The sequence below is a fragment of the Maniola jurtina genome, chromosome 7, assembly GCF_905333055.1.
Source record: "Maniola jurtina chromosome 7, ilManJurt1.1, whole genome shotgun sequence".
Taxonomy (NCBI): domain Eukaryota; kingdom Metazoa; phylum Arthropoda; class Insecta; order Lepidoptera; family Nymphalidae; genus Maniola; species Maniola jurtina.
Genome location: NC_060035.1, coordinates 11,975,363 through 11,997,836, shown reverse-complemented (window position 1 = coordinate 11,997,836; position 22,474 = coordinate 11,975,363). Strand labels below are relative to the sequence as shown.

Genomic DNA, 22,474 nt, shown 5'->3' with positions numbered 1-22,474 from the left:
ATAACTGGGAGTTATTGTTGGCATTGGAGATCCGTACCGGTCGTCGAGATCAACCAGTGGCTTCAAATACACGACTAGGATGGGTTCTACACGGATGTCGCACGTCATATCACGAGAATGTCGCCTTCTGTGGTCACATTATACTCAAGGAACAAGATAACAAAATGGAAAATATGAGGAAGGAGTTCTTCGACATGGAAGCTCTCGGTATCAGTCCCAGAAGACAGAAGAGTGATCCAGAAGAACGCGCGATGAAAATCCTAAAGGAAAATAGTAGAAGATTGCCCGATGGCCGCTTCGAAATTTCGTTGCTATGGAAACAAGATGACTTTGTTGTACCTAACAACTACGATGACGCCTTCAAGCGATTGAAGACTTTAGAAAAAAAGTTAGACCGCGATCCGGTTCTCAAGGAAAAATACGACGCAACGAAAAGAAAACGTACGAAACCGAATCCCATAGAAGATCCTAGCTGGACAAGGGGCCGAAAAATTGAAAAGGACTCAAGTACGAGTGTGATGAGAAGGGAAAAAAGAAAATTCGTGCATTTGGAATCAGATTACGTTCTAAAAGCGGAAAAACTATGGGTGCGAGAAGTGCAAGCACAATCATACGCGAGTGAAAGAGAACGCATCATACGGGGAAACGCCCCCGGCCCACGTGACAAGCTCGCAAGTCTGAGTGTTTACCTGGAAAATGATGGGCTAATTCGTCTACGGGGAAGAATCAAAGCGACTACAGAAATCACCATGGAAACGGTCAACCCTGCTCTGCTAGATGGAAAACATAAATATACGAAAATGTATATACAATATGTACACGAAAAAATGCATCACGGCGGCGTCGAGTTGACTGTGAACGAGTTACGACAACGATACTGGATCACGCGAATACGACCTACGGTGAAAAGTGTTATAAGGAGCTGTCCGATATGCAAATTAAGAAAAGCGAAGCCGATGACACCGTCGACGGGGGACCTACCACCGGCGCGACTCACAGCATCTGGCGGACGAGTTTTGGAGACGTTGGGTGAAGGAGTACCTTCCCCAGCTACAACAGCGGCGGGAGCCCTACCATACCGGCTCTCACCCCAAAGTCGGCGATCTAGTCATCATCTGCGATCCAAACCTACCCAGGAACGTATGGCCACGAGGACGAGTATCTCGAGTATATCCAGGGCCGGACGACGAAGTACGCGTCGTGGACGTGACGACGAGCAACGGGCACGTGCTGAAAAGACCAAGCAAGAGGATCGTCGTGCTACCAGTATTAGAGCCGCATGCTGCGACCGGCGGGAGAAATGTGCACGACGAACCGCGCTCCGATGCAAGACCGGTGAAATAGCTACAGGAGCGAGCAGAAAGGCGCTCTTGACCAATCAGGAGCGAGCATTCTAAGATTGAAAATTATGTGCACGACGGAGCCGCGTTCCGCTGCAAGACTGGCGAAGTAACTACATGAGCGAGCAGAAAAGCGCTCTCGACCAATCAGGAGCGAGCATTCTAGGGTGAAAATTAGTTTTAACTTATGTTTTTATCTTATAAGAATTTGGCAAATTAATAAAGAATACATTGATTTAAAGTATAAGTATAGGTAGATAACTAAGAAAACTATGTAAAACCAATAATAAATAGAATCTAGGTCTAGTATTTGCGGAAATATAACTCGATATAGTTATTAAGGAAAAATGTAAATAACTTAGAAAGTATTGAATAATTGTAAATGTTTTTTGTTTATACGAATAAAGATTAGCGCGATCCCTAATCTGGGAAAAAACAGTACACCTAGGTTTTAGGCAAAAGGCTAAAACCTAGGACTTAAGGTTGTATAATTTCTTTAATCCATTACCCGTAGATTAAATAGAAAACAGGAAAATAATATGTTGTAAACGATTCATTTGATCAAGATCTAGCCTTTTAAAACCAAAGACTGCAAATATAAGAAGTAAAGACCTAGGAAATCTAGATTCAAACACTAGAATTAATTTATGTAATTATTTAGTAAAGTAACGTATGTAGAACATTTATTATAGGTAGTCTAGATAAATCTAGACGTCTAGCATACCAAATTGTACTTGTAACATGCATACTTTCGCTGCAACCGCGTCTCGCGAAATGAATGCGGGGACCTGGCGCGGGTGATATTTATAGCCTCGGTGGTGCGGGGCAGGGTCATATAAATATGCAAAATCCGAAATTCCGCCGTTATTCGGAAAATAGATGTCGCAGAGTAAGCATGCATGATTCTAGGTATTGTAAATAAACTAGACTAAGTATTAGTTAAGGAATCAACATAATATGTAAATAGAAAATGGGAAAAATAAAGGCTTAACCACAGAGGGGGTGAGGCAGCGAATATTCTAGATAATTGGGCAAAAATATATATAAACGCGGGGGTGTCTCGACTGGACATTCCACTGATCACCGAACAAGAGTCAGCGACAAGAAAATCGGAAAACTGGGAAAATCGCTGCCTCACTACGCCTGGCTGGAGACTGCAGAACGACATAACGCATTTTTATTGCACCTCGGGGTTGGGGGCGAGGTTCGATACCCGGGGAAAGCTACCCCCCACATTATGTATTAAATGTAGTTGACAGAAAATACAAATATTATGCTGTAGGTATCTTCATTGCTCTCATGTAGGGTTCACGGACAAAGCGTCTCTATTTCAGGCAAACGTTCAGAGTAATAGATACGGAGTTTCCCTTCGGCGGTGTATTATGTTTTAGCACTTACGCTTGTAAGGGATTTCCTTGAACAACATGCGTATCAAAATGCCTACTAAATAATAACATCCCTCTCCGCGTGAGCGTTGATATTCTTACCAACTCGACATCCAATCTACGTACACGAAACGTTTCTATTTACTGAGTGTTTGTGAAATGCCCTTCTTAAGTCCGTGTTTCCTGCCACGCATAACCTAAACACCTTTAAAGCAAGGGTGAACAGGCATCTCCTAGACGACCCTAGAACAAAAATTAAAAATAGCCTTTAAAATAATCTTTTCGGGTATATACTTAGTTTTTTTTCGTTTGTTTCATCATAATCATCATCTTTATCATCTCAACCCACTTCTAAGCACGGCTTTAAGGTAGAAGGGGTTAGAAATAAGGTCCATCGCGTTGGCCAAGTGGGGATTGGCAGAAGGAATAATTTAAAAGGTTTTTATATAGGTACACTTACAGCATTTATGACTTCGGTCACGGCTCACAAATAATCGGTTTTATTGACATTTTAACAGGGCTCTCTCCGTCACTCGTTTCCACTCGTTTCATACAATCGTAGTTCCAATTTCATTTGAATATTAAGCAACCAAAGTCCATGAAATTTTGCAGACATATTCTAGAAACTAATATCTGTGTCTGTGGTGTTTTAGATTTTTCTAAAAATATGTAGTTTTAAAATTACAGGGGCTCAAAGATTTGTATGAAATTTTTAAGACCGCGTAACTTTGAAACCGAATATTTTAACAGAAATCTGGAAAACCACAGACATAGATGTTAGTTTCTAGAATATATGTGCAAAATTTCATGGACTTTGGTTGCTTAATATTCAAATGAAATTGGAACTACGATTGTATGAAACGAGTGGAAACGAGTGACGGAGAGAGCCCTCTTAATACATGAGCATTGTAAGGATAAAATCCAAATATAGGCACTTTGTCATATGCAAAACAGACTTTATTCACTAGAGAATTTGAGTTATTTTCCCGTGTTTTGTACAGAACAATCGCGGCCGATGTGATCCATCAATTTGACAGCTATTCAATCGGCAATTTACAAAGCGATGTTATCAGATTTCGTCCTCGAAACCCTTAATTGACAGAGCCAGTGAGGGCCAGGCTTTCGTTGTTTTATAAACGCTGTCTTTAATATTTTTTATAAACACTTTAAATAAATTGTAAAAGTTTAAGGGTGTCTTTCAAGGGGTTGCAACGATACTAAGGCTCCATCTCTACGGGAAAGGGAATCGCAAAGAATCTGCCCTACAATCGTCGGCAATAGTATCGCCCTGTATAGATTGGTATAAGAGTTGTATCGAATTTTGTGCCACAGCAAGACTATCGCCACAATTATTCTCTCGTCATAGAGATGGCGCCTTAATATCTACTAATGCGTGACGTGATTTTGAATAGGTACTATTTCGACGAAAATATAAAAAATTAGCTATACTTTATTTGGCGAAAGATTTTAAGACGAGGTTATTTGTTATCTGCCAAAGCCAGGCTGTTTCATAGTCACGTAATCGTTCCTCCCTGTGTTGGGGGCAATGCGCATAGAAACTTTCAGCTTTAATAAAACAACGAAGGTCTGGCCCTCACGGGCTCTTAGTTCATAAGTTGGGGAACAGGTGCTTACATTGCCTATGATTTATTTTAACGTTGAATTGATTAATGAAAGAATAAAAGTCGTCCTGTAATTATAAACAATTTCATTAGGTAGACTTTTTATTTTGTGGTGTTATAGATTACGTGTTTTATCCGGATTAAGTACCTACTAGTAAGGCAGCAAGGTTACAAAAATCATGTGATGTGATGACGAACGAATTTTTTTTTCCAATTAGTAGGATTCAACCTTCAAACAAAAAAGTATTTTGACGTACAAGCCGCCGAGAAAAATCTTTTTAAATTCCCCCAGACTTCATTTTCAGAAAAATGCAAGGATCATGAACTTTACATATTCCGTAAAAATTCAGTAACATTTTAAATATAGTGTAATAGCCGGCACTATCCAGTATTTTGTCCTGTCTGGTATTCTATTGCGGACAGGACTGAGTGCTGCGAGAGATGAATTTGGAACTGTCACGGACAGTATCAAACTACCCTCTTTGTTGTTGTTTTCGCTGGAACTTCGCGTACTGTCCGGCACAATACACTCACAACTACACCAAATATTAACTTTGGATATCGTGCGATGCTGTCGATTTGCCAATGACCAAATTTCTTGTCATTTAAAATTCTGTTTAAGTTTGAATTTTTAACCCCCGACCCAAAAAGAGGGGTGTTATAAGTTTGACATGTGTATCTGTGTATCTGTCTGTGGCATCGTAGCTTCTAAACTAATGAACCGATTATAATTTAGTTTTTTTTTTGTTTGAAAGGTGGCTTGATCGAGAGTGTTCTTAGCTATAATCCAAGAAAATCGGTTCAGCTGTTTGAAAGTTATCAGGTCTTTTCTAGTTTTCTTATACAGATTTGTGTGTGTGTGTGTGTGGGGGGTTATTTTCCATTCATTTTAAACATTGTCTTATTTTTAACTTTTATTTTGATTGCTAAAATTTAATTTACTTACGTAGGTACTGAAACTTCTACATATTGTGTTTTTAGGGTTCCGTACCTCAATAGGAAAAACGTAACCCTTAATGGATCACTTTGTTGTCAATCTGTCTGTCTGTCTGTTTGTCTGTCTGTCCATCTGTCGTTTCTGTCAAAAAACCTATAGGGTACTTCCCGTTGACCTAGAAACATGAAATTTGGCAGGTAATCTTTTAGAACAAAGGGTGAAAAATGGAGCTAACAATTTTTAAAAGTAATTTAAGTAAAAGTGTTGTTGTCGCACCGATTCAGGTTGGACCAATGTTTTGTAAAAGGATTAATTAGATCTTCGATAGCTGCACACAGGATATTTTTAGATTATGATGACTTATATCCCCCCTTCTACTCCAACTAAGCGCAAAGATAGCTTGTACGACAATAGTGCAACGGTGGGGTTCGAATCGCTGGCCTTCCGGATCGTAGTCCGCTCCAAACCGTTGAGCTATTGAGGCTAATTCCACACGTGTGAGCTCTTAATGACCCAATTCCATCACCTATTGGGCGAACAAATACGGCTTAGGAAACGGTATTTAGGTATAACGTAACGGTATTTGCACAGGAATAAATGCCTCGTTGTTCTAATGGTTAACATGTTCGACTGCAGATGAGGTCCTGAGTTCGATTCTCGGATCGGGCCAAAAAATTGTTAAGTATTGGATTTATCTGTTAAGAAATTCCTACTTGCTGCGAGTATGATTTAAATAATCCTTTACATTTTATCATAATATGAATGCAGTGAAAATCTGAAGCACATTATTAAATTTCTCCATTCACCACAATATGTTCTATCTACAATTAAGCCATAATTACATTTGATTCCATATTAATTAATTGCAGTATTGCCTCTTCAATTAAACGATTTATTAATTACAGTGTCCCTTATCTATTAATTAAGTTTTAAATTATGTTAGGTAGGTATTCATTAGTAATAGTAGTAGGTAAAAATATCGTAAGTTAAAACTAAATAAAATATCACCATCACTAAAAACATTAATATCTGAGTAGGTATATTAAAAAGAAAATACTAAATAACTAAATAGAAAATACTCATTAAAACCTCCATAAGAAAACTAGAAAAGAGCTGATAACTTTCAAACGGCTGAACCGATTTTTTGGATTATTGCTAAGAACACTCTCGATCAAGCCACCTTTCAAACAAAAAAAAAAAAACTAAATTAAAATCAGTTCATTAGATTAGGAGCTATGATGCCACAGACAGATACACACATCAAACTTATAACACCCCTCTTTTTGGGTCGGGGGTTAAAAATACTAAACATAAGTCAAAGTTCTAAATATAAAAATGATTTGTGCAAAGCAGACGCATAAAAGAAATGAGGTCCCCAAATTGAATTAGATCAGAGATGATTCGGGGACCAAAGTTGGGACTTATGACCTTCTTGTGGATCTCAGACATGGCTGCTTTCTTAATTTGCCGATAAAGTTCCATATTAATTTGGAACAAGTTTATTTTTATATAATATGTATAATTTAGTAGACTATCTGATGCCCGCGACTTTGTCCGAGTGGATTTAGGATTAAAAATATCTTTGAAACTCTATGATTTTCCGGGATATAAATAAGCCTATACCACTGACCATCAGAAAGTATAACTGTATTCGTGCCAAAAATTATGTGAATACGTTTTAAGGACAGACAATATGTGATGAGATTAAGGAAAAAAATAGTGCGTCAAAAACTAAAAGCAGTGATTTTAGTGAAAAAAAATATATTAGGTACTTAGCACTCTTAGCACCTTATGTATTTCTATCGGAGCTGAATTAAAATGGCGACCCCAAAGAAATATAGGTATTATTTGGTATAGGTAGGTCAAAAACTTAGAGCTTACAGCGATTTCTTACTTGTAACTATCCTAATTCAATTTGCCTTCACGGCCGTTTTGAGGCGGACTGGGCCTGATGTGGGAACTAATTGAGAGTTATTACAACTACCTTTGTGTAAATATACTCGTACCTGTATTTAACACATCCTATATTTTTATGACCTAAATTCTTTTTTTTTATTATCCAAGTTTATCATGCTGACTAATATTCCCCTTTCCTCTTCAACTAAGCGTAAAGCTTGTGCTAGAAGTAGGTACGACAATAGTGCAACGGATGGGGTTTGAACCGGCGATCTTCGGATTTCAGTCAGCTCATTTAACGGTTGAGCTATCGAGGCTTTTAGTGGGAATGGAACGGACTTTACTCTAAAAATTTTACAAATGACCGAAAAAATTTAATAACCATTTTAGTTTTTGTCTGTTGTATTATATTTAAAAAAAGGAATGAATTCTGATTTGCGATTTATTTTTAAATTACATATTTATTAATTTATAAGGCTAGCATTATTTATCAATTTTAGGCATCATTATTATATTTTCATAATTTCGATGAATCATCATCCCTTAGATAATTGAGAAAAATTCAGAGTAGCAGCTATATCTGTAAAGGAATAGTGTGATAAGTACAAAAACGCTTCTATTTTCAAAGTTAATATATTATGTTTGTTAGAATCTTAAGCTTTGCTTCCTGAATACTTGTTTCTTTAATCGAGCTGAATGTGATTAAAACTTTTACCTACGAAGTTTATAAAGAATTCGTAAATCGCAAGTCTCTAAGTTTAAGCTGTGGGTTAGATTCGTGCCTATATCCTATTTATTGCGGCTTCGAAATAAGAAGGAACAACGACAAATGTGAAATACTATGAAGAAGATTCACCTATATTATATGCTGCTAGAAAATGTCTGTAACATCCCGACAAGCTGAGATTAGGACCGATGTGTGGATGTACCAAAAAAATAATGAACTTCATAGCGTGATACCCGTGGGAGATAATATAAGGGCTTAAAGCATTTGTCTAAAATGAGACAACCCTGCAAACAGCTGATCGTAGAAAAGAACTCGTAAAAAACTTTTGTGAACTCGAAGGACCCTTTGAACGTTTGTCAAATAGCAAAGTCAGCGAAAGAATCATGGCACCAAGGCGCAATCTCACGGGCGAGAGTATCGCGGCCACAGTCTCGTCTGTCTCGCCGATCCGATACAAACTCTAGGGCCTATCTACTATCTCGGCGATACAACGAGTAACTCTGGACGAGTATTATGTAACATCGCGGACTCATGGCTCGTTACGCCACATGTTTTGAGAGGCGCGACGAGGCAATTTTTACAAACTTCAACAAAATTTCTCTACCTAGTATTGTTCTGGGGTGGTTTCAAAATCAACGATTCCATTGATAAAATGTAATTTTGTGTGCCTTTAATTTTTTATTTTACCTACATTTTAGGTAATAGTTCGTCTACGTCAGTCATCAACGTGCTTGTCTACAGTTACATAAGTATCTCTGTTATTATGAAGTAGCAATATTCACGAAATGTTTGTAATGTTCTTGGCTCCGTGGAGGGATGTTAATTTTCTCATTTAGAAAGTTAATTTATATTATTGCTGGCACTTAATGCGGTTTCTCGTGAAAACTATTTTCATATTATTACTGCGACCTTTCTAAATAGGTACCTACATGTCGCATTGTCGCTGGCTACGTAGCCATGGATGGCTACCTCCCAATATTTTATTTTTAGAATTTCAGATGCGTGGCTACGCTTCCAAACTGGCGACGTGGCCGGACCGTAGCCAAGTGAGTTAGGTAACTGTCATACATTTCAACACGAATTGCTTGGATACATTATAAGTAGCTGGTGACGTCGCCATGATGTCCCAGTGTGTTAGCGCTCTAAACCTGGGCTTCAGGGTGAAGGACGGAGTCGAAATAATGCTGTGAAAACTTTGCTCTTGATAAGAAGATTAAAAATCTGATTTAATACGACAAAGTTATCCCCAAACATAATTAACGAATGACAACTGCTGGAGTTTCGGAGAAGGGACGGGCACAAACAAAGAGAACTGTTTGTTGCGAAAACACATTCCTTTTTATTTCTATTTCAGTCAAATCGTAGCTCGTTACTCGTACTCGTATTAGCAGAGATAACGTGCATTAGATGAGCAGTTTGTTTTATTGTTTGTGCCCTTTAAGTTTGAAGACAACCGATTTTGAAAAGGGAATTTCTTTTAGAACTTAAACTACAAAACAGGTATTTAGTACTACCCAGTTATTACAGAAGCATATAGATTCTGTAGAGCCAACCTTAATTATTATTATGTATTTATGTTCGTATGTCAGTATAGTGTGCGCACATTATGCTTAAACTACTGAAGGGATTTAAATGCAACTTGAAATACTTATAGCTAATATTTGGGGTTATTTTAAATCATTTTTTTCTTTAACGATTCGGGGAAAAAAATTGCTACTGTTATTCCATAACTGATAAATCTACTAAACCGATTTTGACAATGCATGCTGATCTGATCTGATCCAATCCTGATAAAAATCGATTTGTGGACGACTGAAAAATTCATGATAGTGATCATACCCACCAATTCATCATCCATCCAGTCATCCATCCAAAAATACGCAATCAATATAATGTAAAAATTCCTCAACAGAATAAGCTCATCTCTATCATAACAGGGCTAAATAAAACAGAAGAGGGTGTGATTATCTAAAAAATGTTCAGTATCTGTTTGTATTGGACCCTTCTTTTGAAGACGGGCAGTTGTCATTGATAAATTAGATTTGGGAGCAAGTTTTTGTAATTTACGGGCTCTGTTTTATTTTTAATTTGTACAAGGAAAACTTGCAGCCATAGATAGATGATTAGTATAGATGCCGCATAAATATTATAAAGAAAATTAAAAGCTCGCGTAAAATATTGGATAAAATATACCTATACCTACACCTATTAAAGTTACCAAATATCACTCTGGTTTCGCATTCAGGTTATCTTGTGACTCTATTCTTTTCTTTATTTATACGAAAAAAATTATTCCATCGTATAATTTTGCTACTTTTACAAGACTTAATTAATTATTTTCATGTTTTATTCTTATTTACTCTTTTAAGCTTATTTCAGACTATGGAATATAATATATATTACAGTACGGTCAAATAGACACGGATACAATAATTCGCATAGAGGTAAAAATTTGTACGAATGTTGGGAAATGTCTGAAATGAGTTTTATGATCTCCGATAGAGCACTTTACATGATCTATTAATTCATTTATTTAAGTTTTTTTGCCAGTGACGTTTAGAAATACAAGGTGGCTACTGAGAATCAGCGTTGGGGTATCTGGAAGGTCCCTCAGATGTTAGCCATAGAGGTTTGTGCCTAAGGGGCCAGACAGACGTCTCAACAGTGAGTGACCTAACTATACGAGGTGTTGCATTGCTGGATAGACCATATTATTATGTTAAAATCGAATAAATATTTTTCTTTCTTTCTTCAACAATATTTAAAATAGAAAATAATTTTACTGATCCTTTTCACGGGCAAACACTAAAAATGAATTCTAAAAGTCAGTAGGTGGTAGCGTAGATGGAAAACGTTGAAAAGAGCACGTTCGAAGCGAGAAATGTTTATTTTTTTATCTGCATCGTTGGTTTCCCGCATCCATCTCCACAATTTCAAAGATAGGACAAAACTATAGGTAGGTATGACTAAAGCCGTTATTGCTTACTTAAACTGCAGTAACTGCATATTTTGTATGGCATCTAAAAAATCTAATCAACTCCCATACATGCATGATGTGACCGTTGTTGTATTGTTACAGACCGTAAGTCGACTTATTTATTACCCCCCCGACCCAAAAAGAGGGGTGTTATAAGTTTGACGTGTGTATCTGTGTATCTGTCTGTGGCATCGTAGCTCCTAAACTAATGAACCGATTTTAATTTAGTATTTTTGTTTAAAAAGGTGGCTTGATCGAAAATGTTCTTAGCTATAATCCAAGAAAATCGGTTCAGCTGTTTGAAAGTTATCAGCTGTTTTCTAGTTACTGTAATCTTCACTTGTCGGGGGTGTTATAAATTTTTAATTTACACTTGTAAGCTAATTCATCCAATTGACTTAGTCGTGGAATATTCTGATTGACAACATTTTTTTTTACAAAAGTCAAACCTGTTACTTTTAAGGATGAAATCAAAATGAGCGTATTTATAATTATTATGTTAAGTATTTACAGGACGTATGACTAAAAGTCTACTTTTTACTTAGCCTACGCTTTTCCACTGAATTGGAGTTCCGTTCGCAATCTTCGAAATCATACTTCATTATTTATAAATTATTATTTCACCTGAATTTCATACAAAACTAAACCTTCAAAACTTTTCATCAAGTGATATAATGCAGATTTAATTAATATTAATAATTTATCATAATAATTTAGGTAACAGAAACTAGTATACATAAAGTTCATTTAACGTCTATTAAGACTGACTGTTCTAAGGACCTTTATGCATGGCATTGTAGTATTCTGAACTTGTACGGAAGTTTCTTAAATTTATTATTATTAGTTTTTGCCTCAGAAATGTAACTAAATTAACCCAGCACCTTCACTAAAAACTAGTCACTAAAAATAGCAGTAAAAGTCTGTTATGTACTGAACAGAAGCAAGAATTAGCATAAGTGATAGTTGTTCTTGGTATTTATCAAATTAACCAAATACTCCTACATGTAATTAATCAACGACAAGCAGGACATTCGGAAAAAGGGACGCTGTACAAATAAAAATTCTTTGTTGATGGATCAGGCGCCTTTTTCTCTTTTATTTTACCCATGTTTGTGGGGCGTTTGGAGTTTGTTTTGATGAGGACTTTTGGTCACTCATCGTGTTACTATAGCTTCGAATGACTTGTTCGATATATTATTGAATTTAAACAAATGCAACAATGTAAAAACATGTGATGGTCTGATTGCAGCCAAGCGTTAGTCTGTAAATTAAAAAAAAATATAAGAAAAAATATTTTATTTACGTTTTTTAATGAGTAATTGAAATTATTGATGAATCAAATAATATAGCATGTTAATGCTTACATGAAGAGGTTGGTTTAGCGTAGTTGCAACAACACAATACTATAAATTATTATATGATTATTATCAATCAATTTGGATGGGTGACCGATTTTGGCCAAATTCAAATATGGCCAAAGGTCCGAATTTGTCCTTCTTCCTTTATCATAATATTATGATAGTAACCGTTAAACCTAAGAGTTTAAATCCTACCCTTAGGCGAGTCGTTTGCGAATGAATTTGAGAGCATTAGAACTGCATTATTATTTAAAAAAAACGTATAAAAACTTAAAATGAACCCTCACCAAAAAGAATGCAATTGAAGATAGAATGCGCTAGCGTTAAGTAGTTATGGCAATTGAAAAATTCTCTCGTAGGTACACGTCCCACATCATGAAGGAATGAGCATTATACATGAAAGTATTCAAGTTTACAAGAAATGTGAAAATTGGAATGAAATAAGACATGAGTGTTTGACATACCTATACTTACCTATGTATGAGAAATATTTTAGCAGTAGAAGGAAAAAGATAGGTAAGAAAATTCACCTGGTGGTTACCAGGCCTTACCCTCTCCTCTATACCACATAATTTCGTAGCTTAGCTTTGCCTTCCTCACAACACAGCTGCATAGCACATCTCTGGTGGAAAAGAAGCCTAGCTCACACCTTAGCTATATCGCACATCTTTTTTTAAAGAAAAATAGCGAGCAAACGAGCTGGTGGGTCACCGGATGTTAAGTGATTATTGCCGCCCATGGACAGTTTCAGCACCAGAGGAACCGCCAATGCACTGCCTTTCAGGAATTTGTCATCTCTGGTGGAAAGCCAGCCTTAATAGGCGCTGCGCTTCGATTTCAATTTTCTGCATGTGTGCGTCGCGCTTAACAGTTATGTTTATATCAAATTAATCATATTTTTAATACTTATATCTATTCCTATAGTCCTCTAGAGCAAAGTTTATTATTTTCTACCGTTATTTTCGGTGTTAAACTATGCGGTTTGTTTAATATTCTAGGCTATATTTCACAGGCTGCCAGTTTTGATACGGAGTGGGTGATGATTACGCAACCCTTCGGGGCCATAAACCACATTACGGTTTCAAGATTATTGTTTCTTGTAGCTCAAAGTAACCATGAAAATTTAATATTCCTCGTGCAAAATTAGAATCTAGATGAAAGGGTAAAGGCTTGGTCATATAAGCTCGACGACAACGAAGCGTGGAGCGAAAATTAGATGGATTCTACCATTGCGCATTGATGTGGGAGGAATCTACCTATTTAGATTCTACCGTCATAACCAGATACCTTACCGACACACCAACATACTTGCCGTAAACAATATAAAGTTCAAAATTAAAACACGCCTAGGTAGGTACACCTACACTTATGTAACTTAGGTATGTCACCCAGACTCATGGAAATATAAATAACTAGAGGATGCCCGCGACTTCGACCGCGTGGATTTAGGTTTTTAAAGATCCCGTGGGAACTGTTTGATATGTCAATTACAGGGACGCAAGCTACCTCGGTACCAAATTTCATACAAATCAGTTAAGCGGCTGAGTTTTTGGGAATCCCGTGGGAACTCGTTGATTATCCGGGATAAAAAGCCTATGTCCGTCCCCAGGATATAAGCTGCTAGCCCTGTACCAAATTTCGTTAGAATCGGTTAAACTGTTGGGCCGTGAAAAGGTAGCAGACTGACAGACAGACAGACAGATACACTTTCGCATTTATAATATTAGTATGGATTAGGTATATTTTGATGCCCAGATCATAAAAACGAATCAACTGATATTTCATTCATCAAAATCAGCACAGTACTTTACTTTAGGCGTAAGTTCAAAATATACATAGATTTGTAAAGTCCTAATACATCCTTTTGGCATTGCTGTAGTCTGATAAAAATGCAACTTAGCTTAACATAACTTTTACATGTTAAAATAAGAAAATTGAAATGGACTGTGGAAGGAAGGGCGAGATTAAAGTTTTTCAATTATCTTCGATCAATTTTTCTTTGAGAGACTAATAAATAACCTCAAATGATAGGGACAAACTTTTTCAATCGTTCCTTATTTATTACCAACTTAATATATTGTCTTCAATGAACTAAAAGTTTGGTACGAAGCGACGAGGAGATAAAATCAGAAATATCTATCAACCAATGACTAAGTTGAAATTACTCAGAAATTGCTTTAATTATATTTGTAAACATCGGAACTTTCAAACCCAATATCGAAAATAATTTAGTGACGATTTAGATGGACCACATAACAACCACATTACAGCGACAAAAATTTCGCTAGGCAGCTTTGAATTATTATGTACCTACTTACCTACCTTTTTCTCATTTAAGGGCAGTGATTAATTTTTATTGATAGTATTTTTACTCACTCTTACAGTGATTAATACTATTGCAATCATTACCTACCATTTTGTATTTTGTTGTATTTTACGTTATTAGCTACGATATTTATTTATGCTGTATACCTATAGCAAGTTTTCTAGGAATGCCGAAAATTGTGCTTTCTGTTCAAGGTACGCTTTCTGGATATCCACCAACTACATCCGGCAAAATTTAATTTAAAAGCTTCTGCGTAGTTTTGTACATTTTCTTGTTAACATGAAATTAATGTAAGATGAGCGAGTGAGGAAAGTTTAAGATGATAGATTACTTTTGTATAAAATTAACCCGAAAACACAAATTTTCTATACAATAGATTAACTCTCGTGTAATAAACAGGTACAAGTGTATATTAAAAATTTATAACACCCCCGACAGGTGAAGGTTACAGTAACAAGAAAAGAGCTGATAACTTTCAAACGGCTGAACCGATTTTCTTGGATTATAGCTAAGAACACTCTCGATCAAGCCACCTTTCACACAAAAAAAAAAACTAAATTAAAATCGGTTCATTAGTTTAGGAGCTACGATGCCACAGACAGATACACAGATACACACGTCAAACTTATAACACCCCTCTTTTTGGGTCGGGGGTTGAAAATAATAATTAGAATTAGAATTAATTCTATAGTACGAGTAATAGTGTTTTTAATTTAAACCAGTGTTAGATTCAACGCATTGATTTTTAAAAATTCATATTAGATTTTGTAGAAATTCTGTTTGGAGGTAGGTACGATAGACTCGCCACAAGGAATCTTCTCAAGACATAAAATTATACCAAATGTAGCAAGAATATCATATTATACTAATTGGCTTTTAGCCGAAGTCACTCTCAGTTCGGCTACTTAGGGGATAGAAGCTTATTTATTTTGTTTCCAAGTTACACTTAAGCTACTTTAATGTTATCATTTGGTATGAAATATCTCATCTTGTTCGGATAAGTTACGATGAAGATTTCAATCATTAAGGTAATTTAATCTTCAATATAAAAACTGAAATGTTACAATAAAACATAAAGCTACCTAGCCTTAAGAGGGCTCTCTCCGTCACTCGTTTCATACAATCGTAGTTCCAATTTCATTTGAATATTAAGCAACCAAAGTCCATGAAATTTTGCAGACATATTCTAGAAACTAATATCTATGTCTGTGGTTTTACAGATTTCTGTTAAAATATTCGGTTTCAAAGTTACGCGGTCTTAAAAAATTTCATACAAATCTTTGAGCCCCTGTAATTTTAAAACTACATATTTTTAGAAAAATCTAAAACACCACAGACACAGATATTAGTTTCTAGAATATATCTGCAAAATTTCATGGACTTTGGTTGCTTAGTATTCAAATGAAATTGGAACTACGATTGTATGAAACGAGTGACGGAGAGAGCCCTGTTAAGGCTCAACCGGTAAAGGAGTGGACTGAAAACCGAAAGGTCGACGGTTCAAACCCCGCCCGTTGCACTATTGTCGTACCTACTCCTAGCACAAGCCTGACGCTTAGTTGGAGAGGAAAGGGGAATATTAGTCATTTAAACATGGCTAATATTCTTTATTAAAAAAAAAAACTCTACCTTTACCACTGTTTAGATAATGGAAGGGGTTACACTACTCAGCAAAATGACGTAACAGAGAATCAGGGAACACAGCGATTGGAGTTATTTACCCAAAAATATCCATTCATTTGCCGAAATAGCCCACGCGTCATTTAGCCACACAACCCCTCTGTACCCATTTCCTGTAGCTCAAAGGCTTAGATCAAACAATCAAATATACAGATAGGTGTATTACTATTACTGTACATATTAACCTTATCTAGCTTGTTGCTTTTATGTTCTAATCCATTTCATATATTATTTTATTTCTAGTAAGAATATGACAAGGTAAGGCGTTTTTCTATACTAAGCTGGCGTATTCTAACCGGTGACAAACAAATTTTTGAAGTCGGTTTACTTAATAAAAGTAACTCACTTTAATACAAAAAGGACTAAACAGACAATATAATAGTACATATATATCAATCCCCAAATATAACGAAATATGTTTCCCAGTCCAATAATAAAGTACCTGAAAAGCCATTTATAAAGTCTTTAACCTATTTAACATGAGTATACCTACTAGTTATTACCTACTAGGTACGGAGTAGGTAAGTAAATCATAATCCTACGCTTTGATGTGCGTGAAAGATGATGAAATTATCAATACCAATTCGTATGAAAACGAGGTTCAAAAAGAAATCATAATATTACTTATTTGAGATTGAAGAAGAAACGCATGAGACATATTATTTACTAGCTAGTGCTCGCGACTTCATCCGCATGGAAATTAAAAAACGATGGATTTTATAAACTTTTGGAAATTCCAGAATAAACACGGGCTGAATTATTGAAAATCTCCGCCTTTTTACACACACACACACACACACACACACACACACACAAACACACATACACGCTTTCACTTTTATAATATAAGTGTGATGCCTAAAACCATCATAAGTATAGTACAGGCATTATTTACCTATCTACATACCTACAGGATACGAATATCGATTGTTGCCATCCTGTGTAACTTGTGTTACTTAGAGCTGGAAACTTCAATCTGTAGTATCCGGTATTACAAAAGCTTCCGTTACAAAAAGTTTACAAAATATATTACAAAGACAAACTTACTGTCGTGTTCTAGTTACATTTTATCCCTGTGATATCAATTTCGTTTAAGCGTGCTCTTCACTCGCGTGAGAATCCCGGTGCGAAATAAAAGTGTAGGTATGTGAAGCCTTGATGTTTTGTTAGAGTTCCCTTAACTGCTAAGTGGTACCGCTGTTTCGCGATCGCAGTGCATTTAGTTGCATCTGACGTAAGAAAATGTCGTTAGAGTGAGCTAGAGTGAGGAAACTCTGGGTTTGGTCCTGAAACGACATCTGTCAATTAATATAAGGCTAGGAGAGGCTAGGGTTGACGTGTAATCAAAGATACATAGACGTTTCATAGCTTACCTAGGTGAAAATCTAGGTAACATTTGACGCCTACCAATGCAAGTGAAGCCTCGACGTTTGTTATAAGTTTCAATGGTTGTGAACTGTGCTAAAAGACAAATCAGCAACTCCTTATCAAACGTCAAAACGCTCGCTTAGTATGAAAGACATAAATATCGTCGTGAGGAATTCACTCGACGTTCACCCGTCGATTGCCTGAATATGATATTATTTTTATCCCTATCCGTCTTGGTTCGTACTTTCTCAGTGGTACTAGATAACCACGTTTCCTACAATTCAAATTGTTCTGATTGGCTGAATTTATGGTGTTCTTGCTGCGACAGTGAATTTTGGCCTTTTACATCGAAAAATATAAATATTTGAGCCCGTGTAACTTTAAAACTGCATATTTTTAGAGAAATCTAGAAAACCACAGGCACAGATATTAGTTTTAAGAGTGTGTCTGCAAAATTTCAGAGATTTTGGTTACTTAATATTCAAATGAGAATAAAACTACGATTGTATGGAGCAAGTGACGGAGAGGCCCCTGTTAATTGTTGGTATATATTTCATATTATGAAACGGCGGAGTTAATTATGCGAAGCGCTTTCAAGTAGTGCCTACTCCGCAGAAATTGTAACGTATTTTGTCTCACATTAGAATGAATTCAATTTGCCAAAGGAAGCCACCTTAATGATCAAATTCTTAACTTTATGTCTAATTTCGAGTTCATCCGCCAATATATTAAAATTTTGTTTATTATTTCATATGTATTTGATATGGTTTCATAAAATATTAAATAACTTTTTGGCTTTACACATGTTACTTCAACAAATAAAATGGGTACAATCCTCAACTTTCTTGTTGTATTTTCGCATACATTCTTTATCAGAAAAATCAAGACAATTATTTCTATTGTTACCTTTGTTATTTTCTTTCATACTTCGCTTTTTTCCTAGAACTCTGTGAGTACTATATCGCAGATAACACCATGCCAAGAGCGTAACTCGTATACTTAGCTGATTCCATATTATCCAACTTTTATGTCTGTTCCGTTTAGTTTGCTTATTTGTCGTTTATTTGCATTGTCCAAAATAACAGAGTATCTAGGTACATTCTGTTTTACTAGCTTATGCCTCTGGTTCTGTTATATTCGTTTATTATAGGGATTGAGAGAAGGGCTGAGAGATAAGCTGACATGATGTAGGGTCAGTTGATTGTAGTGTGTTTCTTGGTAATAGAAAATACTGCCGGAATTTTTGGCGGGCTTTTCTTTATAGAATCTGCCTTCCGAACCAAAATTACCTACCGTCTCGATTCAAAATCACTTAAATCACCAAACACTTTTCGTTGATTGATAATAATGAATTATGAAGATTACTAATACTGAATTATTACTGAAAGAAATTCAAGAACTAGAAGGGTCGAAGAGCAACCTGTATATAAGTGGGCCTACATATACGAAAAGAAAGAACATGTCTTTTATATTACATCTATTCTTCTAAACAACTATTCTTCTATGCAGTGAGTAGTGAGCCATTATATTTTAGATTGGAAAATTGCATAGGACAATACAGAGTGAGACCAGCTAAATCTTGGGGTCGTGGGGCGTGGAAGCTAAATCCTTTTGTAGAAGTTCTGTCGTCCTGTTTCATTGAGTTTACAGGTAACCAGAAGGCAAGTTATATTGGTCAGCATAATTAGCCTAGAAATTCAAAGAGGTTACGCTTTCGATAGTCTGGGTACCTACCATGCCGCGGAGGTGAAAAAGTTATATGGCTTATTATATTTAAGTATAGATGTACGAGTATATGACTCACGGTAACTCAAAGTTAGATGAGTAATGGCATCCAATTAGTGAGTTTGTTTTTGTATTATTGATATTGTTTTGCTTTGTATACATATGTTTTCATGAGTCGTTACATTCTTCTATTCATATATGGTATATATTATATTCATTCATTCATATTCTTTTAATATTCAATTCCGTTATAAAGTCGGCTTTGAACCATAAACATCTAAACAACAGAACATTAATAGCTGTCGGAGTCAGTCGGTCCGTCGATTTGTATCCGTAATTTGCTTCAAACGGCGCGCTTCCCACTGAATGCCTAGGTCGAGGAGCCGTAAGCGACTCATTATGGGATTCCGACCCCCTGGCCTTACAAATGCACGAGACTATGAAATAGGACATTTGACGTTATTGAAAATAATAGCTGGATGAAAATGACTTCTCCCCGGCATCTGTAGGGGGAAAATGTCCACTCTACTACACCTTTATTAATTCATTGACATTACACATACACACATACATTCATAGCAAACATAAAGAAAGATAAATTAAGGAGTTTGCGAACAAAACGGTGTAATTGCGAGAAATTCAATTTTACAGAAGGACAGAAAATTTAATAAATCTGTTGAAACTTCACTGTAATTGTACCGTTTTTAAAAACCACGAACTTTGTACTCAATGTTAGCTCAGTTTTAAGCCATTTTGTTAAGATATAAGTTCGGATTTGTGTGTAGTGGGCCAAAAACGTTCAGATTAAAAGAAAACCAGTCAAGTGGAGTCGGACTCACACAAGAAGAGATCCGTGCCATCGTAGTTTTAATTTTTTTTTAATTTGAGTGGCGGCCTTTTTGAAATTTTTTGCCAGCGGAAAAATTGGAATTTTTAACAGTAAAGGTTTAGTAATAGCTCTTCAGGTAGACAAGAAACCCAAAAAAGTATTTCAATCAGAAGTAGGTACAATTACACAGTTCCATTATTAATTAATAGGCAAGCAACACAAAAACCAACAGTTTACGCACTCGAGTTGATTGGAACGTAACAAATTGGCTTCGGTGACCTTTTTGGTCACGTGTGGAGATTTTTTCACCATCCGAAACGTTTGGGAGGTTTGATTAAAAAGATTCGGTTCAGGTATTTGAAAAATCAACTTCGGCTGGCCTTTTTTCTTTGCAAGCTATTCGGACAATTTGCTTTTTTTGTTCAGTACGGTCTATCAAGTATTTATTTTTAGAGACGCAATTTTCGCGTAGTCCTCCTCCTACCCTTAAAATTTATTTCTCGATTCTTGATCTGGTATTTTTGAAGTATAGTATTACTTAGATTTCATCTGTATACCTACTGGCTATACTTTGGATCAATGCTCTGTTACCACAAGGGAATTACTTTTTAGTTAAAAGCAAATGCATGTAAAAAGATCATACGTATACCTACGTAAGGTATGGTATGCAGTACAGAACAAAGAAAAAGTCTGGTGTCTTGCAATTGAGTGATGTGGTTTATACATTTAACCTACATGTACACATAATAACCACAACAGAGCCTGTTAAAAATAATTAGGCTTCTTTTAACACTTCACATACACAAAACCAAGTAAAAAAATTTAAGCAGTATATAAATTCATGGCAATAAAGCTTCGGGATCAAAAAATCAAATTAATTAAGTATAGCTTTTAAAAAAAGTTGAGGATAAACAAAAACAGTTAAGGCATATTATACCTATTTATCTACATTTTTTTTGGAAATTATAACTAAGTATCTACATATATTAAAAAACTACAGAAAAATAATAACTGTTTTTGATTAAAAATCTTGAAATATATAAATATTGGAGCAGTTTTCGCAATTAATTTTTATCAAGAAAATTGTATCCTATCGTATTTCCATTTCATGAGAAAAGATTAAAGTCCCAAAAAGAAAAACCAGTAAGAAACTCTCAAAAGAAAACCTTAATATGTATTACATGGATACAAGGATACGATCAAAGAAGCTTTGTAATAGAGTATTTACGAGTATTGATGAGATCTGATGAACTCATTATTATTTCCGAGCAGGAAAACGTAACCAAAATAATTGTATGTACGATAAAATCTTCGTATCCCAATCTATCTAAAGGAAATTAACATAGGATAATCTTTGTTCCGTCATAAAAAAGGGGGTTTTAAAACCCCATTGTTTACTCCACCTGAAATCCTGAACCCAACCGTTAAAAACCAATTTTTCATGAACACAGAAACGGAAAAAAGTACACGGAAACACAAAACCACATGCACGAAGTTGCGTTTAAAAGTTCTTCCATACAATGTAAAAGCTGATACCATATTACTATATCGATTTACTTCCAACTCAAACTTCTTTCGCCTTCACCGTAAAATATAGCTGCCAATTAAAAAATTAAACGTAAATAATAAGAATTTTTACAATAGGTACTCGACACTCGTACAGTTTTCAATTTTGCTATTAGTATTTAATATTTTCAAACTTACCTTAGAAAAACTTTAAACTTTTAAGCACTTTTAACAGTTTTTAAGTTCATACAACTATTAATTACATTCTTAATAATTAGCACACGTTATTTTAAAATTTATATGAATAAAATTGATTTCACACACTTTTACAGTAAAAATACAACAGCACTCTTTAAATTTAAAATACTCAGTCAAATTTTCTTTTCAAATAGTTTCCTTATTAATTTTAATATGAAAGAGTTACCACACAATATACGGGAAATCTTAGTAAAAGTTTACACGAAACTATTCTTTAATACAACTCCGTAAAACTTAAATTCGCGATGTCTCTCCGACACAGTGCATGCGTGCGTCGTCTACGAAAGCTGTATTTAGAATCGCTTCACGCTGAAAACTGAAGTGAATAAGGGTTGTCACCAGGGAGAAAAACTTAAGTAATAAAGGTTGCCAATTATAGGCTAAAAGGCAGAGTTAGTGTGACTACTTTTATGCCATTCATGCCAATCAATGTTAATTATTGTAAACTACGATTTGTTTTTAACCGACTTCAAAAAGGAAGAGGTTCTCAATTCGTCGAAATATTTTTTTATTTGTCGTTGTGCGCCATTTTCTAGTAAA

General features: G+C 35.6%; 1 protein-coding gene and 1 long non-coding RNA gene across 2 annotated transcripts in view; one reads left to right on the top strand and one right to left on the bottom strand.

Moving 5' to 3' along the window:
- The window catches only part of LOC123866652 (cardioacceleratory peptide receptor-like), a 59,380-nt gene extending 37,164 nt beyond the window's left edge, over positions 1 to 22,216 (bottom strand). Inside the window, exon 1 of the mRNA XM_045908332.1 lies at positions 21,875 to 22,216. The gene's annotated coding sequence lies outside the window, so the exon portion shown is untranslated. The remainder of the gene's footprint in view (positions 1 to 21,874) is intronic.
- LOC123866676 lies at positions 1,933 to 5,583 on the top strand. The gene is made up of 3 exons (XR_006796241.1): positions 1,933 to 1,944; positions 2,007 to 2,010; positions 5,532 to 5,583. It is a non-coding gene; the product is annotated as an uncharacterized LOC123866676 (long non-coding RNA).
- Positions 22,217 to 22,474: the final 258 nt, after the last annotated feature.